The sequence below is a fragment of the Anolis sagrei genome, chromosome 2, assembly GCF_037176765.1.
Source record: "Anolis sagrei isolate rAnoSag1 chromosome 2, rAnoSag1.mat, whole genome shotgun sequence".
Lineage (NCBI taxonomy): Eukaryota > Metazoa > Chordata > Lepidosauria > Squamata > Dactyloidae > Anolis > Anolis sagrei.
The window spans coordinates 209,041,900-209,064,009 of record NC_090022.1 but is presented as its reverse complement, the minus strand read 5'-3'; the positions used below and the strand labels follow the sequence as shown (position 1 = coordinate 209,064,009).

Genomic DNA, 22,110 nt, shown 5'->3' with positions numbered 1-22,110 from the left:
ACCTGCATCTATGGCAGGCATCTTCAAGGATGAGGATGCCTGCCATAGATGCAGGCAATACATCGGGAGAGAATGCTTCTAGAACAGGGCCATACAACCCGAAAAACCTACAACAACCCAGTGAGGGCTGAAAAGTTGAGTGAACAGAAGAAATCCTTTTAAAAGAGGTTGGATTGTGATTCTGGATTGCATCTCCAAGCTAACATAATTAGCACAGTACAGGCGCAGAACGTGACATGATTCATACCACTGCTTGGTTTGAGCTGTCAGAGGGAACTTACTTGTTTGAAGATGTCTTCAAGGCCACCTAATGCAAGGCCATTTAAACGATAAATGTGACAACAAGGTGTTTGAATGTACAATAATCATTAGGACCTGGACAGAAGACTGAGCAGGTGCACAGTTCACCTAGGGCCCGTCCAGACACTACCTTTATTGTGGTATCTCCTGAATTAATTTGGTACAGACCAGGAAAACCATGGTTTATAGTGAATGAATTAGATAGTGGAATTATTCTGCGCCTTCTTGAAAAGTGTGAGAGAAACCGACTATTTTCAGTTCTGGACTGCAGAATACTGCAGTCCAGACATTATTCCCCCAGTTTTCTGGGCTAAATTAGCCTGGAAAACTGTGGGAATCCCAACCCCCTCCCCCAAGCCCCCCTAAACTGAGTGAAAAAAGAACTCACCCAGCCTCCTTGGGATGGCTGCCGAAGTTCTCCTAGCACATATAAATGATGCATCAGGAGAACTCTGGCAGCTGTCTCAGGGAGTCCAGGTGCGTTCTTTTCTTTTTTTACTCTGTTTAGGGGGGCTTCTGAGGAGAGGGGGGTAGTCTTCTGATGTTGTACTGGGAAGTCCCTGTACAACATCTGGACACCCACCCCAAAAAGTGCATGCTGTGGTGGGTGTAGACAGCCTCCCAGAAGCAACTGATTTTTTTTTAAACACAGATGCTCCTTGGATAAAAGGCTGTCTGGATCTACCCCTAGTCACCTTCTTTCATACTGGTGTATTTCTTTTAATCTATACTTATAGCAGCATAAGTAATGTTCACCATCTTCAGTCACTTTGCAGCTTCCTCTGCATAGTCATGTAACAACAGTTTCTTACTAGACATGGACATGACGGACCTTCCCAATTCTAATTCCTACAGACTCAAGCCTGCTTACAAAGACTCACTCCCTCAATAGAATACAATTAATCAAACAAAATCCCACTTCAATTGTTATAAAAATACCCAAGAACAATGAACAATGAAATGATTTTGCTGTTGTTTCTGATTATATTGAAATTAAAGACGGGCCTTCATTTATCCAAACAGGAATATTAGAGTGAGCTGCTTTCATTGCAAATGTGTTTTATTTGCGTTCACTTGCTATCAAAATGCATCATGGCATTTGTCACCTGATCACAATGCAAATTAGAATTGTAATGTCAATGAAATTTTATGTTCCTCTTATACTTGAGCTGATCTGGTTGAAAAGTAGGAAAGCTGCTTAATATAACTTTAATGGCTTGAGCGAGAACAACTAAAGCTGCATTTTAATCAAAAATTGAGAAAAAAATCTAGCCTATAACACAGCATCACTTTTTGCTTATATACATATGATAACCATCAGGAACTCCTGACTACACATTAGAATACCAGATTGTTATACAAAATTTCTCAGGATCAAGTTATTGCATGACAGTTTCAAAGGGATATCAAATAACAGTGCTCTGAATGACTATAGCATGAGATTATAGGGAACCACCAATCAAAACAAATAATATTGGCCCAGTTGCTCCAATGTATATATGGTCAGCTTCCTATATAGTACAGAGTTCAGTGCGATCATCAGAAAATCCAGAGAACTTAAATCATAGGAATAGGGATGAGAAAAAAAAAACCTAAAAGCTTTCCCTTCCAGTTTATTAGATATTTTTACCATTTTTCAATAGGAATACAATAACATCCCTTCAGTTTTTCACCTTGAACTAAATTTCTCTAACTAAACTTTTTATGAGGTTAGAAAATGTTGCTTACATTTCGTCCCCAGATACTTTTGCAGTTTCTGTTTTGGCCAGAGGTTAAAATGCTGAAGCTTTCACAAGAGTCTCTTACACTAATAGGTGGCAGGTGCCTCCAGCAGAATGAAGAAAGAGAAAAAACACAAAATGCTACTTAACCTGATGGAAAAGGGGGAAATGGCTGGAACATCATGTCAAAGCCTTGCACTAGGGAACCGCAAGACTGGGTAGTCTTGCTTAATTAAAAAGTCACTAGCTTGTTCCATTTTTGGCACTGTCAGTCTGGCACCATAAGCCAAATGGTTATCTGCTTTCCCTCACCCCCCCCCCCTCCCCAATATAAGGATATATGAAAACCATGCTTTGCAAATAATCTCTGAATTTCATCACACTGGAAAGGCTATCCACAAAACTCCCATCCCACAGAGAAGATTGTATTCCCAGGATTATACCACAAGATTATACCACAATAATCTGGAGTTGTAATAATTTTGGAGTGTAATAATAGAAGTTGTAGTTTTACAAGGTCTTTAACATTCTCTCCCGAAGAGTTCTTCACCTGTCTACAACTCCCATGTTTCCATAGCATTGAACCATGGCAGTTAGTGGTGTCAAACTGCATTCCTTCTGCAGTGTAAGTGTACCCCTGGAGGCTCTCCAGACAATAGTTTCACACATTTTAGGGATATCAGGCTTTTCAGCTCTCATTTCTAAAATTTTCCTCTGTGCAATACAGAAGCAATCTGAATAGTGAGGATGTAGCTAAATCTGCATGAGTTTTCACTCTGGCATGCATTCAGCAACATGTTTGGCGGGGGGGGGGGGGGGGGGAGGAGGAGGCATTGCAATATCGATAATACATACTTCGTTTTTTTCCCATGATCGTGAGGTCAGGAGTTATTATTATTATTATTATTACTATTATTATTATTATTATTATTATTATTATTTATACCTCATTTTTTCTCCCCACAAAGGAGACTGCATGGGAGGCTGTCAGTGAGTACTAGATTCTATAGGCTATATTTCAGAGGAAGGTATTTCTTGCCTAAGGAAACCCTATGAAATTCATGGAGTTGTCATAAATGGACAGGCAACTTGAAGTCACATGCATAAACACATGAAAATCTCAGAATTCCATAGGATGGAGACATGGCAATTAAAATGTAATAATGGTGTTATAATTCTGTCATGTGAATGGGAGGCTGGATCCATGGAAGCAATGAACATGGTTACTACTTCTTCATCAAATGAGGGCTCTCCACACAGATAACACACATATAGCAGGCACTGGAGCTCCAGGTGGCGCAGTGGGTTAAACCCGTGTGCTGGCAGGACTGAAGACCAACAGGTTGGAGGTTCGAATCTGGGAAGAATGCGGATGAGCTCCCTCTGTCAGCTCCAGTTCCCCATGCAGGGACATGAGAGAAGCCTCCCACAAGGAAGATAAAACATCAAAACATCTGGGCATCCCCTGGGCAAGTCCTTGCAGATGGCCAATTCTCTCACACCAGAAGCAACTTGCAGTTTCTCAAGTCACTTCTGACATGAAGGGAAAAAAAGCAGGCACCATGCAAATTCCAGTGTGAGAAAGCAACTTGAGCAAGGCTACCAGATAACAATGTCATAATTATGATCACATTATAGAAAATGCATGTTTGCATTGTGTAACTGTTAATCTTCATGTATGACAATCCAACACATCTATTAGCATTCTACTCAAAGTCTTATACCAGGATTATAAAATTAATCTCAGAATTTCATGGCCTAGCAATCTCTTCTGCATTCACATTTCACATTTAAATTTTTGAAAAAGAAAGAAATGGGGAAAAAGTGGGTGGGGGAGAATCCAAGTTGAGCTGCTGATGCAAAACCCTGGTCATTTTCTAATTTAATAAAAAATAAAACACAAAGACGGTAAATATGCCCCTTTGTCTCCAATGCATGTCAGAAAATTGAGCTAAATAGATTTAAAACTCTAGTATTACAGTCAATGAGATTAGAAAGCCATTAGTAGCTCTATGAGTATTGGAGCTCTAAGCACCAAAAGGCTGTTATGGAGAAATTTCTTGACCAGATAAAAACATATTGATACTATCCTTCTTCTATTATTCAATAAAGTGTTTTATTTTGAGCCCTGTTCTTTGTACATTAGCCCTTTGTGTAATGGATCCAATAAAAGAAAACTTTTTAAATTGTGGTGGGGTTTTTTTTTACAACAAAGAAACAAAAACTGTGGTTTCTTTGTTGACATTATTGAACTGCTCTCATAACGTTTGAAGTATGAGGGAAGCAGAAACAACAATAACAACAACAACTGTTGCTTTTTAAGATGCTCTTATATCTGCTAGTCATCTTTTTCCTATCCCTTACTAAAGACCAACTCTCTTTCTGGCTGGATTGTGCTCATGCTGTTAAAAAGAGGCTGATCTTTTTTAGTTATTTACATTAAATGAAGAAAAGGAAATTCTAAGGTTTTACAAAGTTTTTCATTTTCCCTGCCTCACCAAATTTCAGCTTCCATAGCACTGGACCATGGAAGTTCAAGTGGTGACAAATTGCATTAATTCTATAGTGTAGGTGTACTTTTGTGCATTAAGGATATTTAGAAAGAGCACTGAAAATAAAACTGCCAATAAGATCACTCTTTTATACAAATCCATTGGGTGACCACATGTCCAGTTGTACAGCTAAGAATAACATTGTAGAGTTGGAAAAGATGCAGGACATGAGAAATTAGAATGATCAAACCAGGCCCGTAGCCAGGATTTCGTTTCGGGGGGGGGGGGCTGATTTTTTTCAGGGGGGGTTTCGAGGGGGGGGGTGAGTTTCGGGGGGGCTGAGTCTGAGTGAAAGAGGGTCTAGCCTAGCAAACCTTTTGTATCATTACCCGAATACCCCCATGCATATGGGATATATTGAATATGGTGATCAGATCATGATATGAATAAACATAACAGTTTAAATAATGCACCATTAAGGCCTTTTCGTGAACCACCATGAAAATTTCGGGGGGGGGGGGGCTGAAGCCCCCCGAGCCCCCCCCCCCCCCCCCGGCTACATGCCTGGATCAAACTGCCCTTTTAATAAGCGATGCTGCTTAGCTTGGGAAAAAAGGTAAGGGGGAGGTGTATCAAATTATGCATGATATGTAGAAAATAGACAAGGAGAAGCTTTTATTCTCTTAAAAATTAGAACCAAGACTCAAGGGCTGGAACCCTAGGTAGTACGAGATAAAAATATACTTTCCCAACAATACATAAATTGTGCAATTTCAGCTACAAGTTGTAACAATTGCCAATTTAAATTGCTTTAAAGGGGGATTGGCTATATTTATAGAAATGGACCACCCATGTCTGTTTATAATAATTTTCTTCATGTATTTATCTTGTATTTATTCCAAACTTTTGGAAAATGGCATTACATAAAAATGATTATGATGATTTAGCATACTTTGTTTTATGCTTTGTCATTAGGAGTTGAATACATGTTTAGCTGGTTATCATAATTGCTCTAAAAGGTTGTGACAAAAGAAACACACAATCAACAACTCCCTCACTGAATATTTTATTATTTATTATTTATTTAAAGTATTTATATTCTGCCCTTCTCACCTGGAAGGGGACTCAGGGCATAGCACAACATATATGCCGCAAACATTCAATGCTGGAGCATAAAATAAATATACACAAACACTTAAACAATTAACACCACTTAAAAATTATATTGTTTAAAACCAATACAAATGATAACATTGAGCAAAACAGGATAGGATGACAGAGAATAGATGAGATGATTTTTTAAAGTTTGTATTAAACCAACCAATTCTGCGGCAGTGAAACAACCCCCTTAAACAGTTCTCTTTCTCACTGGAAAGAAGCTTTATTTAGGTCAGTCTCTACCCATCAGCCATTGGTTTCAAACTCACTGACTGGACCTTCCTGCTTCTTTTCAAATCCAAAAAAACACAAAGATTTCTGTGAAGATGAAGCAGAAATGGTACCGTTAAAACCTGACATCTAGATGCTCCACAGTGACCTAGTCTACAGCTTCACCTATGGTAAGTCATGGATCACTGTTCTTGTATTTCAATGCAAGTTAAAATTAGTATTTTTGCATTAAGTGTTTTCCTTGTTATCTGAACTCCCTTCTATTTGATATAAGTATCACTTTGCTTGATCGGTTTATACTGATGTGTTTTGTCTTTAGAAGCTTTTATCATTTTTATTGCACCATGGTTATTTTAATGCTAAGCCACATTGAGAACTCTTCAGAATAGAAAGTGTGGATATAAATATTTGAATGAATGAATGAGTAATGATAGATCTTGAGCTATCTTGAGTAGCTACCAAATCGGTTTCCATACTCAAAATCAACCTTATTCACAAATATGGATTGGAGAAAAGCTGAGAAAATAATGAGTAAACTTCATGGAGCCAAATATAGATGGGAATCATAGCAGCTTAAAATTGATCAATCATTTTTTCAGCATACAAATGTGCATGTGAGCATGGCTTCCTGTAGATATGAATGAGTATCTGAACTGCATAGTAATTCATTATTCCCAGCATATCTCCAATGAGAGTGTGATATTGCATTGCTGTATTTAAAAATAATACATTTGGCCTTATTCAAATCTTATTACACAATCCACACCATGGGAACTTTAGTTATGGAAACAAAAGGTTTTTGTATTGTATCCATATCATTTACCATCTGCAAAACTCTGTTTTCAACCTTAAATTTCAAAAAGAATGAAAATTTGCCTTAAAATGATGTTATGACATTATAAAATTATTCAATTTTGAGATGCCACAGTATTATTATCATCACCACCAACACGAACAATTGAAATTATTTAATTGGTTGTGTTTAGATTAGTTATGTTATTAAAATGTTGTTGTGGGGATAGGTCATGGAATTTATGGCTAGGGGATTGTCTTCTTTGATCTTCGGGACACATTTTGCTATTGCCACATTCAAAGATTCCAGTTGCTTAAAACCATGGTATACCAGCTAAACACCTAAAATGTTTGTAGGTTTGTTGTCTGAGCAGTTCCCTGGATGCTCTCTTCTCTGCCAATTTGCTCTCCTTTAGCCCTGATAAACTGAATGAGTCAGTTTTGTATGTGTGCGTTTGTGCATGATTTCTGTAGGGGAAAGCTATTTTGGATATGTTTCCCATGTTTGCACTCTGTATGGTAATATTGCCATCATATTATCAGGAAGATGATAATCCACCCCAGACAAATGACTTGATTTTGAATCTCTTATATATGCAAAATGCTTAAGTTGTTCAGATCACTCAAATATCCAGCTGCAAACTGAGAATGTTAGAAGCTAAATCTGTCTGACTTTTGCTAATTTGGGGTGCATTTTTCAGTGAATGAAAGACAGATGAGCAGTAGGTAGGCTTCCATTTTTATATACCTCTGTCTGAATAACAGATACTGAAGATGACTCAATTATCACAGCTACTGGAAGGTTGTGGAGTGAGTTGGCTGAGACTATGAGTTATGCACTGGAAGGCTTTGTTTCAATTTTTCCCCCAGCTTTAAGTTAGCAAGATAGCCATAGGCAAGCCATTGTCCCTGAGCCTCAGCAATCTATCTTCCGTTTTGAAATAACTACACTGATCTTCTTTAAAGTCTGTTTCTAAGGTTTATTGAGCTGTTATGTACAAAGAACTTTCAATACTTAGAAAATGTTCAAGCAGAAAATAACGAGCAGTGGATTTTACTTTAATACTTTTCTCAGCCCAGTTCTGGAAGTAGAAAAGGGTCCTTTGTCTTTGGACTACAAGTCTCATAATCCCTTGCTGTGGCTCATGATTGTTGGGATGTCTAGGGATTAAGTCCAAAACTCTAGAGGGTCCCTAAACCCTTAGGAAGTTTTTGTTAAGAGAATTGTTATGATGATGATTATTTTTATTTATACCCCACTTTTTCTCTCCAAAAAAGAGACTCAAAGCATCTTACAGTAAATCTGATACAACATAACCTAAAATATACAAACATTAAGTATTAGCAGTATTAAAAATAAATAGATGAAATCCTTAAAACTCATTTAAAACCTATTCATAGCTAAAACCACAGCACCCCCTGACTTGATCTTTAAAGCATTCATACTTAAAAGTCTGCTTGAATAAAAAGGCTTTAGCCTGCTGTCAGAAGGACAGCAGGGAGGAGGGTTGTTCTGGCTTTCCTGGGAAGAAGGAAGTTTAAGAGTCGAGGGGCAGCCATTGAGAAGGCCCAGTCTCTCATTCCAAACAACCTAGCTTGCGATGAAGGTGAGATTGAGAGAAGGGCCTCTCCTGAAAATCTCAGGGCCTGGGCAAGTTCATACAAGGAGATGCAGTCAGCCAAATAGTCTACACCTAAGCCATATAAGGTTTTAAAGGTCATAACCAGCACTTTGAGCCCCCGGTGGCACAGTGAGTTAAACCCCTTACAATTAATATCTTCAAGATACTGACACATTGATGGAAAAGTTTGACATGTGGTATAGAAAATAGGTAAATATTACACCTGTGGAAAAACCAGCAAATGTATTGCAATCATATCTTGTCTGTGGCAGACAGTTTTTTCTGAATGTGAAGAAACTTCTTTGGATTTCTGCAACATTGCCAGTGTCAACAGCTACAAATGAAAGCTGTTTTCAACACTTAAATGTTTGAAAACATACATAAGCACAATGGGGCAAAAAAGACAGGCTGGACTTGCACTCTTGAGTATCCACTGAAGTTTATTGATGGAGCTCAATTTCTGTCAAAGTCTATTGACACAATGTATTGCCGAAGGCTTTCATGGCCGGAATCATTGGGTTGTTGTAGGTTTTTTCGGGCTATATGGCCATGGTCTAGAGGCATTCTCTCCTGACGTTTCGCCTGCATCTATGGCAAGCATCCTATTGACACAGTTTTCAAATTTCAATTCCAGGGAGCAGGTGGTGGTGGTGGTGGTGGTGGTGATGGTGGTAGACTTGAGACATTGAAGTTGGGTTGTGCACAGATTCGGAGTATTTGGTTTCCTTCGGCCAATCTGGTTTGGTCAGATGGCCATCATGGCAAGACCCAACCAGAATGTTTTTTCATCTGTAACAGGACCATGTGGCAGCTGATCATGGTTCCTCCTCCCCTATTTGGTGTCACAGTTGACTCTTTTTTATTTTCCTTGATTTTCCTGTTTTCTTTATTTTTATTTAGTGTGACTGTTTGGGAATTGGGAATGTGCAGAACAGGTGTGTAGGGTGCACATATGCATTTGGGGGCTTGGAGGCAGTCACCCTTTTAGCTTATTTTTCTCCTCCCCTTCCTCCCCTTCAGAAAATACTTCGAAAAGATAATAATAATAATAATAATAATAATAATAATAATAATCCCAGAAAACAAAAATAGAAGCCTCATTTTCAGAAAACTACTACCACCTAGTTACCTCTCCTCTAGAGTAGAAAGTAGAAACAGCTTTAAGGAAGCATTAAACCCAAAGCAGTAAGGAGATTGAGGCATGCCACTCCAGGCAGAGCCTGCAGTAGATAAAAGAGAGGGCTTTTTAATGGAAGCTCAGGGAGGATAGCTCCAGGTGATCACCCTTCCTTCCCTGGAAAGTGGGAGAAGCCTCTTTAAAATGTTTTGGAAAGCTGCATGCATGCTGCAGGGAGAGCGAGAGAGAGAACGTGTGCCTGCCTGCAATTACTGTCTCTTCTAAAGTATAAACAGCTTTAGCCCTGATCTCCTCTACAGAAAGAAAGGAAAGGATCACAGAAAGTGTGGTATCTTAACTCTGATGCTTTTAATCCAGGTCTTAATGAAGGATATAAGGACAAACAATGCCTAAAATGATGGGAAGGAGAACCTGGGAAGTCCCTCCCCACCCCCCAATGGGCCGGACAGAAAACAAAAATTTTGGCTTCCCAGATAGAAAACAAATTTCTGTACTCCCAAATTCGGGAGTCTCCAATAAAATGGATTGGGAACTGCACCGAATTCCAGGACACAGAAGCAGACCATGGTTTACCCAGATTGCACAAGTCTACTTTGTAGCTAAAATAGAAATTGATTTAATTAAGTCTATATAATATACAAAATGAGTAATAGAATTTAAATTATTTTGTGTTATAGACCTACTCTTAATGATTTGTTTAAAAAAGAAAATTGTTTCAACACACACACACACCCATCCCATTTTTTTTTCTGGCTACAGGTCTGCCTTGATGTTACAGGGCATGAAGAGAGAGACCAGAAAGAGGAACTGGCACCATTTCTGTACAGTCTTCAGTTTCACCTCAAACAGATGGTAGTCAGAACATCCAATAATCCAATAACTTTTTGTTCCAGAAAGAAAGGTGAGGGTGGTTGTCCTTTTCATTTTTTAACTCTCTTTAGGACTTTTCAGAGCTGATTCGTTTGTGTGTAACTCTACATAACTATAGTTTTATTGTTTTATATTCACATCATTCCTACGAATTGACAACCTTCCACCATCATCCACTTTCTATCACAAGTTCATTCCCATTTTTCCATTTACAGACAAGCAGAAAAAGCAGAGGTTTTGCTGGAACATCATGTAATGTTAATTTTTACTTGGTGAATCACAACTAGTGCTTGCCTGATTTAACACTTGAATTCTATCACACTCCAACATGCTTACTCAGATGTCCCCTTGCATCTAGTGAAAATCATTCTCTAGACTAGAGTGCATCTACACTGCAGAATCTCATCCTACTTTAATTGTCATGGTTTGATGCTATAATCAGTTGCTGATTTTCTCAATTTTCTCAAGAAAGCCCCAGCACTTTGCCCAGACATAGGGACAGCACATCATAGTTTGGTTTTTTATAAAGCGTCTGGGTGTAATGGCACACTATGCAATGCATTTTGAAGTATTTAACTTCTGTAAACGATTAGAGACAAAGCTAATTGAAAATATGTTTAATACTTTCAAATTAAAATGAGGTCAAAATGTTATATACATGTTTGGTGTGGCATAAATATATACCACAAAGTAGCACTGGATTCCACAATAATACAACTGGTTGCTGAACCTGCCCCACAGCCTTGAGCTTGGCCATTAAGCAACAGCTTAGCTTTCCATCCACCAAGTCAACAAAGAGGGTTGTGAATATGCTTGCAGAACAATTGACTGAACTGGTGACTGCACTTACACAGCCTCTGAAAAATGCACAATTACTTTTACAATGATTTTATGCTAGTATAATGACCCAATAGAATTATAGTCCTGTACATCATTCTCTCTCTTCCTTCTCTTCTGATGTTCATATGAATGAAATTGTGTACTTGAATTAAGAAACTGCATTTGCAATCATGCACTATCTGCTTAGTGGGAAAGCAAGGTAAAACATTAACAATCTTTGCAGCCAGAAAACCCATTGCTTCCCTCTTACTTCTATTTAAATATTCAGTGATGTTCCAAATAATGGAAGAACTTGTAGATAAGTGACAGGGGAAGACAAATAATATCATTTTCAGGCTACTTTTAGTCAAATCTCTCAATAAATGAATTGCCATTCTCAAGCCTGAAGACATCAATGTGTGAGTCCCATTGGCATAATTGATGCTCTAATTATAGTCAAAATAAAATGAGTAAAATGTCTCTCTGCTGTCATATGAATCAGATGACGGAGAAAATGAAAACAAAGGCAGTGTATCTCATGTCAAGGTCATAGAATCACTGCCAGGGAAGTCCATTGCTATATTTATATTAATTTCATCAGATTCAACAAAACCCAGTCAACATGCTTACATGCATTTAGTGTTAGACTAATTGGCAGTTATAATAGCAGACACAAACTGATGTTATAGGTCTTGTCACTGAAGTGATGTTGTGATATGCTATGCCCCCAGCCTCACATATAATACTGTTTGTGGGCTATACAGTAGCATAGAGCAGCAGGGGGTGTTGGCATGCAATTTTTCCCCAGAGGCCTATGCATCATTTTGTGGACCTGAAAGAAGACAGAAAATTGGTGCCCAGAGAAGCATTCATTCCAGTCTGCTAAGGGAACATAAAAGGCAGCCCCAAATCTCTTCATGGCTTGAGGATTTTAACCACCTTCCTTCCCACCCACCCTCTAATTCAAATGTGTAATGTGGCATTTCGCTTGGCTTTGCCTTTATCAGAACTTTGGGAGGGGCTCGTGTGACCCCTTATCATGTCCTTTTAAAGGATTATTGGGATATGGGCACACGGGATCAGGCCCAGAACAGAGAAACAGAGGCCTGCCTCACTTCCAGGTAGCAGGGAAACCAAACAATGGCTATGCACTAACATTGGTTCATTAAATGTGTTTTTGCTGGCTGACCACAAAATAATGAGACACAGGGAGTTTGGGTTGAAATATGGGCCATTTTACCACTTACCTTCATTCCTTGAGATGAGCAAAGGATGGGGGCAACCTAGTGTGGGAGCATCTGAAAAAGCTGATCTCTCCCAGACTTTCTCCACAGCTTCCCCTGGGGAGTCCCAGGGATAGATCACTCCTTGGTTGGCCAACTTCTGGAAGACCAACCTGAAAATCCAACTCTCAAATTGCATGACTAAATATGAGGGCTAAACCCTCAGGCCATGCCAAGGGCAGTCTCTTTCTGTACCCCCAGGTCTCATGACCTGCCAAGGCAGTTTCAGAGACTTATCCTTTACCAAATGGGTTCCATAGGCATTCACTAAACTCATATATTCTACTGCCCAATGCCTGAAAGTGACTGCCTATTTCTTTTATTACAGTAGACCAGTTCTCCAATTCTCCACTGAATGGAATGGAAGAGAATTTATAAATGTTTGCTTCTGTGTGTGTAGAGGGGAGGAGGTGGTCTCAAAATATCAGAAAGATAAAGGGGCATCACAAGCCTTTCTCATATCCTGGTGCCCTGCCATTTAGCAGTCCCAAGTCATTACCACCAAGGTGGATCACCAAAACATTGGGAGGGGCTTTTCTCCTCGAACCAAATCACAGAGGGCATAACCTACCCCAGCAGAAGTCTCTTCACTCCTTTCAATCAACAATGGCCATTGAAATCAAACTTAAGTGTTGGCCAAAATAACTTGTATGGGCCTGCCGCTCTGTCCAATGGATGCAACTGTGACCATGGATCAGCACCTGTCGTCCGAATGCCAGACACTCGGCATCTGAAACAACAGAAAATATTAATATGAGGAAACTGGTTGAATATAAGAACGTTATGTCCCAGACCTCCACCTGCAGAGTGATTGAATAATAGTGAATCATTACCAACGGATGGTCTCGTACTGTACTGGAGGTTGGTATTCTCAAATAATCATGTGCAAAATTTTAAAGTTAAGGCTTGTTTCAGTTTCCCTTTTGAACTTTATCCATGTATAATTAGCTTTGCTCTCCCTGCTTGTTGGGTGCAGAGAGTGATTTGCCTCCCTCCAGCGAAGACACCATATAAATATTTTTCAGGGGCAGAGCTAACTTAGCCAAGTAGCTCTAGGTCATCCTCCTACCCGATGGTCTCATCCATTCTATATGGAGTATAATGTGAGAGTCAAACATGGTTGAACAATGGTACACTGGTCAATTTGTGCTTGAAATAGATATGAATGGAGGAGATTATAGAAGATGTTGTGATCTGTGTGAAAGCTGAGGAACGGAAAATCTAAGTGACTAAGTCTTTAATAACACAGGACAATGCCTCATTTTCCACCAATACTGAATGAAAGCATCTCCCTGTGTTCTTAGGCAAGATTCTTCCCTGTTACTATCTTGAAACCCCTAGTATTAGCTGTCTTCCCCAAGTAACACGACCCAGCATTGTTTAACCTGTGTAAGCATATGAGATTGAGTATGTTCAGGCTAGTAAGGTCCTCAGTTTCCCATGGTTGTTGAATAAACAAATGCACCTATGGTTCAAGGAGGCAAGAAAGGAGGCTCTTACTCAAATTTCTTTGTATCACATGAATAGGTGCATTGTAAATTATGATTTTAGTAGTGCTGAACCAACAGCTTGCACTCTGCTTGAATAGCCAATCACCAAGTACATTTATTGAACTGCAGAGGGGAAAAAAGCATGCCCTACTGAGCTTTCAGTAAAGAGGAGGGTGAATCTGGCTACTGTGTAATTAACTCACAATTATGTGGGCAATAAAGACATAATTTAGGATTATTAATATGCTAAAATTGTAAGAAATTTTCTGGCATTTAATTAACATTTTCCAAGGCAAATTAAATATCAATTAATAAAATAAGTGACATTTAGATAGATATTATATTAGTTGTCACAAGTCTTAACTTGCTATTGCTGGCTTTTTAAATTCTAATTAAGTGTCTAAATATTCCTTACCATTTTTATGTGTCGAAAACCTAATTATATTTGTGTCTTATAAATTTAAACTTGATTACATATCATCTTTCCTATTAACTTTCAATAAATGCTCTTTTAACTGTCAATTGATGCTTAATTGACATAATGGTCTTATATAACGGCAGACATTTCTCTCCTTAAATATAAACACACACATTCCTGAAGATACACTCACAATATTGTCTATGTAGTAAGTGCCAAATTGATAGGCATATTGCTGAGCTGTGCTTTCTAATTTTTTGTTTTTCTAGGTGTGCTACAGTACATATGGTCTGTTACATATGGAGATAGGTTAGTATGCCACCTGCTTGGAGCCCACACTATTCAAATCTGCTTTAAGTAAATGAAGGCAAAAAAGGATGCTATCAATACTTCTGTCACCTTCCCCAAATATAGAGAGCATCCCCTGTGAAGGACTTATTTTGTGGAAACTTCTCTTGTGGTATGTTTATATAGAAAATAGCACATGTGGTAGAAACTGGTCTCTCCACACAGAATAATAATATTGCACAGAATTTCTTTTTCTGATCTCTGCTGCTCCAGAGGGTAGGACCAGGTCAGATGGTTTTGATGTTACAATAGGACAAATTTTGATTGGACATTAAACAGGACTTCTTGAATCATAGAATCATAGAGTTGGAATAGACCTCGTGGGCCATCCAGTCCACCCCCCCCCCCTGCCAAGAAGCAGGAAAATCACATTTAAAGCACTCCCGAGAGATGGCCATCCATCCAAAGAAGGAGCCTCCACCACACTCCAGGGCAGAGAGTTCCACTGCTGAACAGTTCTCATAGTCAGGAAGTTCTTCTTACTGTTCAGATGGAATCTCCTTTCTTGTAGTTTGAAGCCATTGTTCTGCGTCCTAGTCTCCAAGGCAGCAGAAAACAAGCTTGCTCCCTCTTCCCTATGACTTCCTCTTACATACTTATAAATGGCTATCATGTCTCCTCTCAGCCTTCTCCTCTTCAGGCTAAAAATGCCCAGCTCTTTAAGCCTCTCCTCATAGGGCTTGTTCTCCAGACCCTTGATCATTTTAGTCGCTCTCCTCTGGACACATTCCAGCTTGTCAACATCTCCCTTCAACTTTGGTGCCCAGAATTGGACATGGTATTCTAGGTGTGGTCTGACCAAAGCAGAATAGAGGAGTAGCATGACTTCGCTGGATCTAGACACCAGACTCCTATTGATGCAGGCCAAAATCCCATTGGCCTTTTTTATTGGCTCATGTTTAGGTTGTTGTCCACGAAGACTCCAAGATCTTTTTCACACGTACTGATCTTGAGACAGGCATCCCCCATTCTGTATCTTTGTATTTCATTTTTTTCTGCCTAAGTGGAGTATCTTGCATTTGTCACTGTTGAACTTCATTTTGTTAGTTTTGGCCCCTCTTTCTAATCTGTTGAGATTGTTTTGAATTCTGCTCCTATCTTCTGGGGTATTGGCTATCCCTCCCAATTTGGTGTCATCTGCAAACTTGATGATCATGCCTTCTAATCCTTCATCTAAGTCATTAATAAAGATGTTGAACAGGACCGAGCCCAGGACGGAACCTTGTGGCACTTCTTTCCAGGATGAAGAGGAGGCATTGGTGAGCACCCTCTGGGTTCATACGCTTAACCAATTAAGAGTAGTTTAGCAATGTAACCTATTGACTAAAGAGGTGATGGAATCTCCTCCATTAGATGTCTTCAAGAAGAGGCTGAACAAATACCTGCTAGGGATCTTTTATTTGGAGATCCTATATTGAGCTAGGAGTGATACTAGATACTAGTCCATGAACTCTTCCAATTTTGTTAGAGTGGAGGTAAAGCTGCAACATCAAATATAAAAAGCCTCGAAAGCAAATGATGGTGCACACCAGGAACCATTGCCAGAACATCATTATGCCATTTTGGGGGTTGGTGCCATCTTCAGACTCTTCTGAGAATTCCAACTTTACTCTCAGCTTGTTTAGTTAAACAATTTTGCATTTCAAAACAAAACCAGATAAAGAAAGATCTTAAATTATACAGCTAAAAAGAAAGGAAGGAAATAAAGACAATTACAATGGAAAGTCTGGGATACATTGCACTGCTTTCCTTACCATATAAATGGTTATTTAAGGGAAGCATAAGCTAATGTAATTCATAAATGAGGAAACAAAAGCACTATTTTTTTCTGGTGAGTTAAAGACTATAATCATCCCCGTGAAGGATATCTGGGATAAATAAGCAAAGAGAAAGAAATTAGGGTTATTAGACTTCTATGCTGACTACTATGTATCAAGCTCATGAAAGTCAAAACTCACTTTTCTTGAGCATGGATTTTGTAGAAGCTTTTCAGCCGCCTGCAGATAAAAGCTGTAATTATCATGGTTAACTCAGCCCAATCTATCAATCAGGGAGTCCAGGCATACACTGCACAGAGAGTGAAACGGAAACCCAAATCTTGTTCTCCCACTCCTTTGCTGTGCATGCTAAAGGGACTGTGTGTGTGGTGAATGTCTAAGGAAACAGAAGAAAAAAATGGTTTATTATACATGGAACAGCTTCTGCTTTTCTTCAGTGTGCAAGATATTGAGATTGTGTGATGGTTTTAAGAAAGCAGTATGAGCCAGACTGGAGCAGGCCAAAGGCCAGGTACAAATCCAACATTTTGTTCATACGATAGCCAACCAGCATTTTGTGGAATCCCTCTAGCTCAGTGTTTCTCAATCTTGCTAATGCCATGACCCCTTAATACCGTTCCTCATGTTGTGGTGACCCCCAACCATAAAATTATTTTTGTTACTACTTTAATAACTGTAATACTGTTATGAATCGTAATGTAAGTATCTGATATGCAGGATGTATTTTCATTATCTGGACTAAATTTGGCACAAATACCCAATATGCCCAAATTTGAATAATGGTAGGGTGGGTGGGGGGTTGATTTTGTCATTTGGAAGTTGTAGTTGCTGGGATTTATGGTTCACCGGCAATCAAAGAGCATTACGAACTCCACCAACAATGGAACTGAACCAATCTTGGCACACAGAACTCCCAAATACCAACAGAAAATACTGGAAGGGTTTGGTTTGCATTGACCTTGAGTTTTGGAGTTGTAGTTCAGTTACATCCAGAGAGCACTGTGGACTCAAACAATTATGGATCTAGACCAAACTTGGCATGAAAACTCAATATGCCCATATGTGAACACTGGTGGAGTTTGGGGAAAATAAACCTTGACATTTGGGAGTTGTAGTTGCTGCAATTTATAGTTCACCTACAATCAAAGAGCATTCTGAACTCCACCAACAATAGAATTGGGTCAAACTTCCCACATGTAACCCCCATGAGCAACAGAAAATACTGTGTTTCCTGATGGTCGTTGGCAACCTCTCTGATACCCCCTCATGACCCCTCCAGGGGTCCCGACCCCCAGGTTGAGAAACACTGCACTAGCTGGACATGAGTACAATTCAGGGATATAACTACAGAGTAGAAGGCAAAAATGAAGTCATTGCTTCCCAATGAATTTTCCTTCCAGCCAAGAGTGAGACACGAAAGTCATCCAAGCTTAGAACTTTTATACAGGTTGATTATCCCTTTTCTGAATTTCCAAAATGCAAAATACTCCAAAATTGGTATAGTTATAATGATGGTTCAATGTGCACAAGCTTTACTTCATGTAAATTAAAAAAATATTGAGCATAAAATTACCTTTGGGTTATGTGTATAAGATGTATATAAATTTTGTGTTTTAATCTGGGTCCCATCTCAAAGATTTCTGATTATGTGCATGCAAGTATTCCAAAATCTGGAAAAAAAAATCAACATTCAGAATATTTCTTGTCCCAACCATTTCAGGTATGAGATACTCAATTTGTATTTTCTGTATTTGAAATCTCTTGGTAATTCTAGAATTTTTCTTTGAACACTGAAACTGTCCCTCTAAATCAGTGTTTCACAAACTCTGTGCAAATGTTTGGACTTCAGCTCCCAGAAATCCCACCTCGCATACCAGTTGTTAGGAATTGTGGGAGATGAAGTCCAAAACATCTGGAGGAGCACAGTTTGGGAAACTGCTCTAAACACTCACCTGATGTTTAAGCAGTTTCCCAAACAGAAATTAAAAGACAATTTAATTGGGAGTGACAGAATTCCTTTTTCTTGGGGACCTTCATTGCATCCCCAGCTTCAAATCTACACTTTCATACAGTGGGATTCTTCATCTTGTTTTTTATTATTTATTATTTTCACTTTTTCTCATTTTTAGAGGGAAGAAGTGATGTTTACTGGCACTTTCAAAATATATTTATCATATCAGGAGCAAACCAAGGGTACAGTTGTAATGTATTTTAAAATACACAAAGTTTAGAAGCTTAGCATTATATTAAATGTCCTTTGACCAGTAGCTGGCCACATGGAGTGCCTCTGGTGTTGCTATAAGGAGGTCCTCCATTGTGCAGGTAGCAGAGCTCAGGTTACATTTCAGCACGTGGTCTGTAGTTTGCTCTTCTCCAAACTCACATGTTGTGGTCTCCACTTTTTTATTTTCAAAATAAAATAATCTTAATTTTGTTCTGAGGTAATTTGTATAGCCCCTGCAAGAGTTTCACAAAAAGTCATATTTAAATTTTTTAAAAAAAATTAAATACAAGCTCAAGCTTCAAACTCAATCTGTCCAACAGCTTCAATTTCACCTTGTCCATTTAGAGAGTATTGCTCAAAATCTGTTGGAGCACAATACAAAATAATGGAACAAAAGTGGCTAGGGATGAATGAGAGAGTATTCTCATTTTATATAACTTTGTCAGCCAATATTTCATACACTTTGGCATATTGGAAATGCTATTGTATTGAACAAATAGAAATACAAATACATAAATACAGACATTTGCAAGCAGGCAATATTGAATGGTGGGTGTGGTTTTTTTCGTAGAGCAAGGGAAGAAATAATACAATACACTTGCACTTTTTGACATATCACCTAAAGTGGTCAGGCTATAATATTCTTGCAAAATAAATAAATACAGAAATATTATGATTATCTGTTAGCATTTGTTGCTAACTGTAAAATATAAGATCCAAGCATGCACATTTCATTGATAAATCAAAATAGAAATAATAAATTGCAATCATTAAAGTAATGATTTCTTTAAAAAGTAATTCATACAAGACAGATATTGTTCTGTGGTGATATAAATAACTGACACTTGATCAGTCTTGACACAACAGAACTCTTAACTACTAATTAGTAATTCTTTGGAAGACATAAGCTGTTCCTACAATGTTTTCTAGGAATTTACAGGATATGTAGCTGGTTCTTCCAAATTGAGCACAGGGCACAATATTGGTTGCTGTGGGGTTTTTCTTAAATAAAATACACATATTGACTATTTCCTGCAGGTTTAATCAACAGCACCTTAAGAAACGTATTCATCTTTATGTATAAATAATTTCCAAAGGAATGACCTGAAAATCTTGGTGATACTCATAAAAAGGGAAAAAAAGAAAAGAAAATGTGGAGTCCTTGATAGAAATGTTATGTGAGTCTGCTTTTGCCCTAGAAATTTATTGTATTAGGCCACTGCTGTAAATTTCCTCCCTCCAATCCTATAAATTTCCTCTAAATGTTTAATGGTTTATAACTGTAATTATTCTTGTGTGCCAACATTAAACTTTAAAAAGTTTAATTTGGAGACTATTCGGAGAAACTCATCTTTTTTACAGCCTCATAAATAGTTCTTTGATGAAATGAGCAGAGGCTCAGTGTCTGCCCTCAGTGAATACAAATGATATGGTGTCATTTCTCACTTTACAGAAAAGGAGCTAATACTTTGATATCTCAAGTGATCCCTTCTTGCACCAGGCAGCAACGCTAGTTTGAAGTCATGCGTCTGGGTGAGTAAACATGAGAGGCGACAGCGTCAATTCCCAAACAGTGTGTCGGGGGAGAGGATAACGCTGTATTGCCAGAAATAAAGGACATAAATAATAAAAGGCTGCCATGTGGTTGAAAATTTCCGTCTGCGGAAAAGATGGTGTATCTCTTCATTGGAAGCTGTCTTATAGGAAGTCTGACATTTCTTTCCCTGCCGCACACCAGGGCTGGCTACATTTAATTGGCAAGGGCTCTCCAGAATCTCAGGCAGAGAAAGGCTTTGAGATCACCTGCTACCTAATCCTTTTTAAACTGCAGATATTAGGGAACAAGTGTTCAGTTTGGTACTTTTAGACTCTGGATATAACAGGCTTATCCAGGGCTCAGTCTTGACTGAGATATATACTGTGCATTATTTCACTTCAAATAGCCTTATGTGGGCATTTCTTTAGATGAAAATGTCTTACGATGTCAAGCCATCCTGTTCATCTTGTTGTAAGTATGCACTTGTCAGGAATTGGATTTTGGATTTTCTGTGTTTACATTTTATGTGCTTTGTTGCTGAGCTTTGCCCTTTCATCTCTGCATAATTCATTGTTCGGGGATTACCTCCAATAAACTGCACTGACTCCACATTGTAAAATGAATGCTGTTTGATACTACTTTATCTGCCATGGGTCAATGCTATCGAATCATGGGAGTTATGATTTGGTGAAATGCCAGCACAGAGAGCTAATGATCTTGTAAAACTTGAACTCCCTCCATTCCATGGAACTGAGCAATGGCAGTCAAAGTTGTGTCAAATTGCAGTCATTCTACAGTGTAGTTGTGCCCTTTCTCTTTGCTGAGGGCAGTTCCTCCAGCCAGTATTTCTGGCAACGAGAGGAAAGAGACAACTCCAGAAAAGACTGAAACTAAATCTGCTTTTTTTTTCTGTAGAACTTGGATGTGGAACTTTTCGAATTCTAGAAATAGTTTTGGACCATTTACCCAACTTCACCTAAAACAATGGTTCTCAACCTCTGGGTCCCCAGATGTTTTGGCCTTCAACTCCCAGAAATCCTAACAGCTGGTAAACTGGCTGGGATTTCTGGGAGTTGTAGGCCAAAACACCTGGGGACCCACAGGTTGAGAACCATTGACCTAACAGAAGAGATTGTTGGAATTGTAGTGTAAAACTTTTAGAGGGCCAAAGATTCTGATTGGGATTGGTTATTTATAATGGCAGACTGGCCAGGGTGTCAGCTTGGATTATGGCAAGAGGGGCCCCTTAAACATTAGACCATATATTAAAATGTTAATGACCTATTAGTAGCTTGACAATGTAACAGAAGTTCCAATATTATTACTGTATACAACTAAAATTAATGATGCACTACTATTTTAATAATAATGGTGATAATATAACTTTGATGGTATTTTATATTATGAATATAATAAATAGCACTCAAAAATTCTGATTTCGGTTTTGTGAGGCCAACACATATGTTATATAAACTTGGATCTTTATTATTTTTTTACAAGCATTAAATGATAGCCTTTGTCTCTTGGCAACCAATATATTTAGACTCAATTCACTTCTGCTTATCTAGTGAGAACCAGTTGAAAAATATAAATAGGGCAGGAATGAATTTGGACAGCAGGATTGAAAGGAATTCAAGAACAACATGACAAGCAACCTTTCGTGAGGCAATACTGCCTGAATAGGAGACTGTGTATTATGTCACCTTTCTTACATTGCCTCTTCCCTCTTGCTTCCCCTAATTCATCTTTACAATGGAAATTATCAAATCATGTTATTCCTTAATGCAAAGTGCAGTAACATTTCCCATACTACAAAAAGATTGTCCATTGTCACTGCCTTTCATTTGCCTCCTTCCAGTCTTGAGGCAACCAGGGAACAATAGTGCATG

The 22,110-nt window shown here is 38.6% G+C and overlaps 1 long non-coding RNA gene across 1 annotated transcript in view; it reads left to right on the top strand.

Moving 5' to 3' along the window:
• Positions 1 to 20,294, top strand: part of LOC137096429 (uncharacterized) — a 62,626-nt gene extending 42,332 nt beyond the window's left edge. Inside the window, exons 2-3 of the long non-coding RNA XR_010909463.1 lie at positions 5,986 to 6,072; positions 20,138 to 20,294. This is a non-coding gene — a long non-coding RNA (uncharacterized lncRNA). The remainder of the gene's footprint in view (positions 1 to 5,985; positions 6,073 to 20,137) is intronic.
• Positions 20,295 to 22,110: the final 1,816 nt, after the last annotated feature.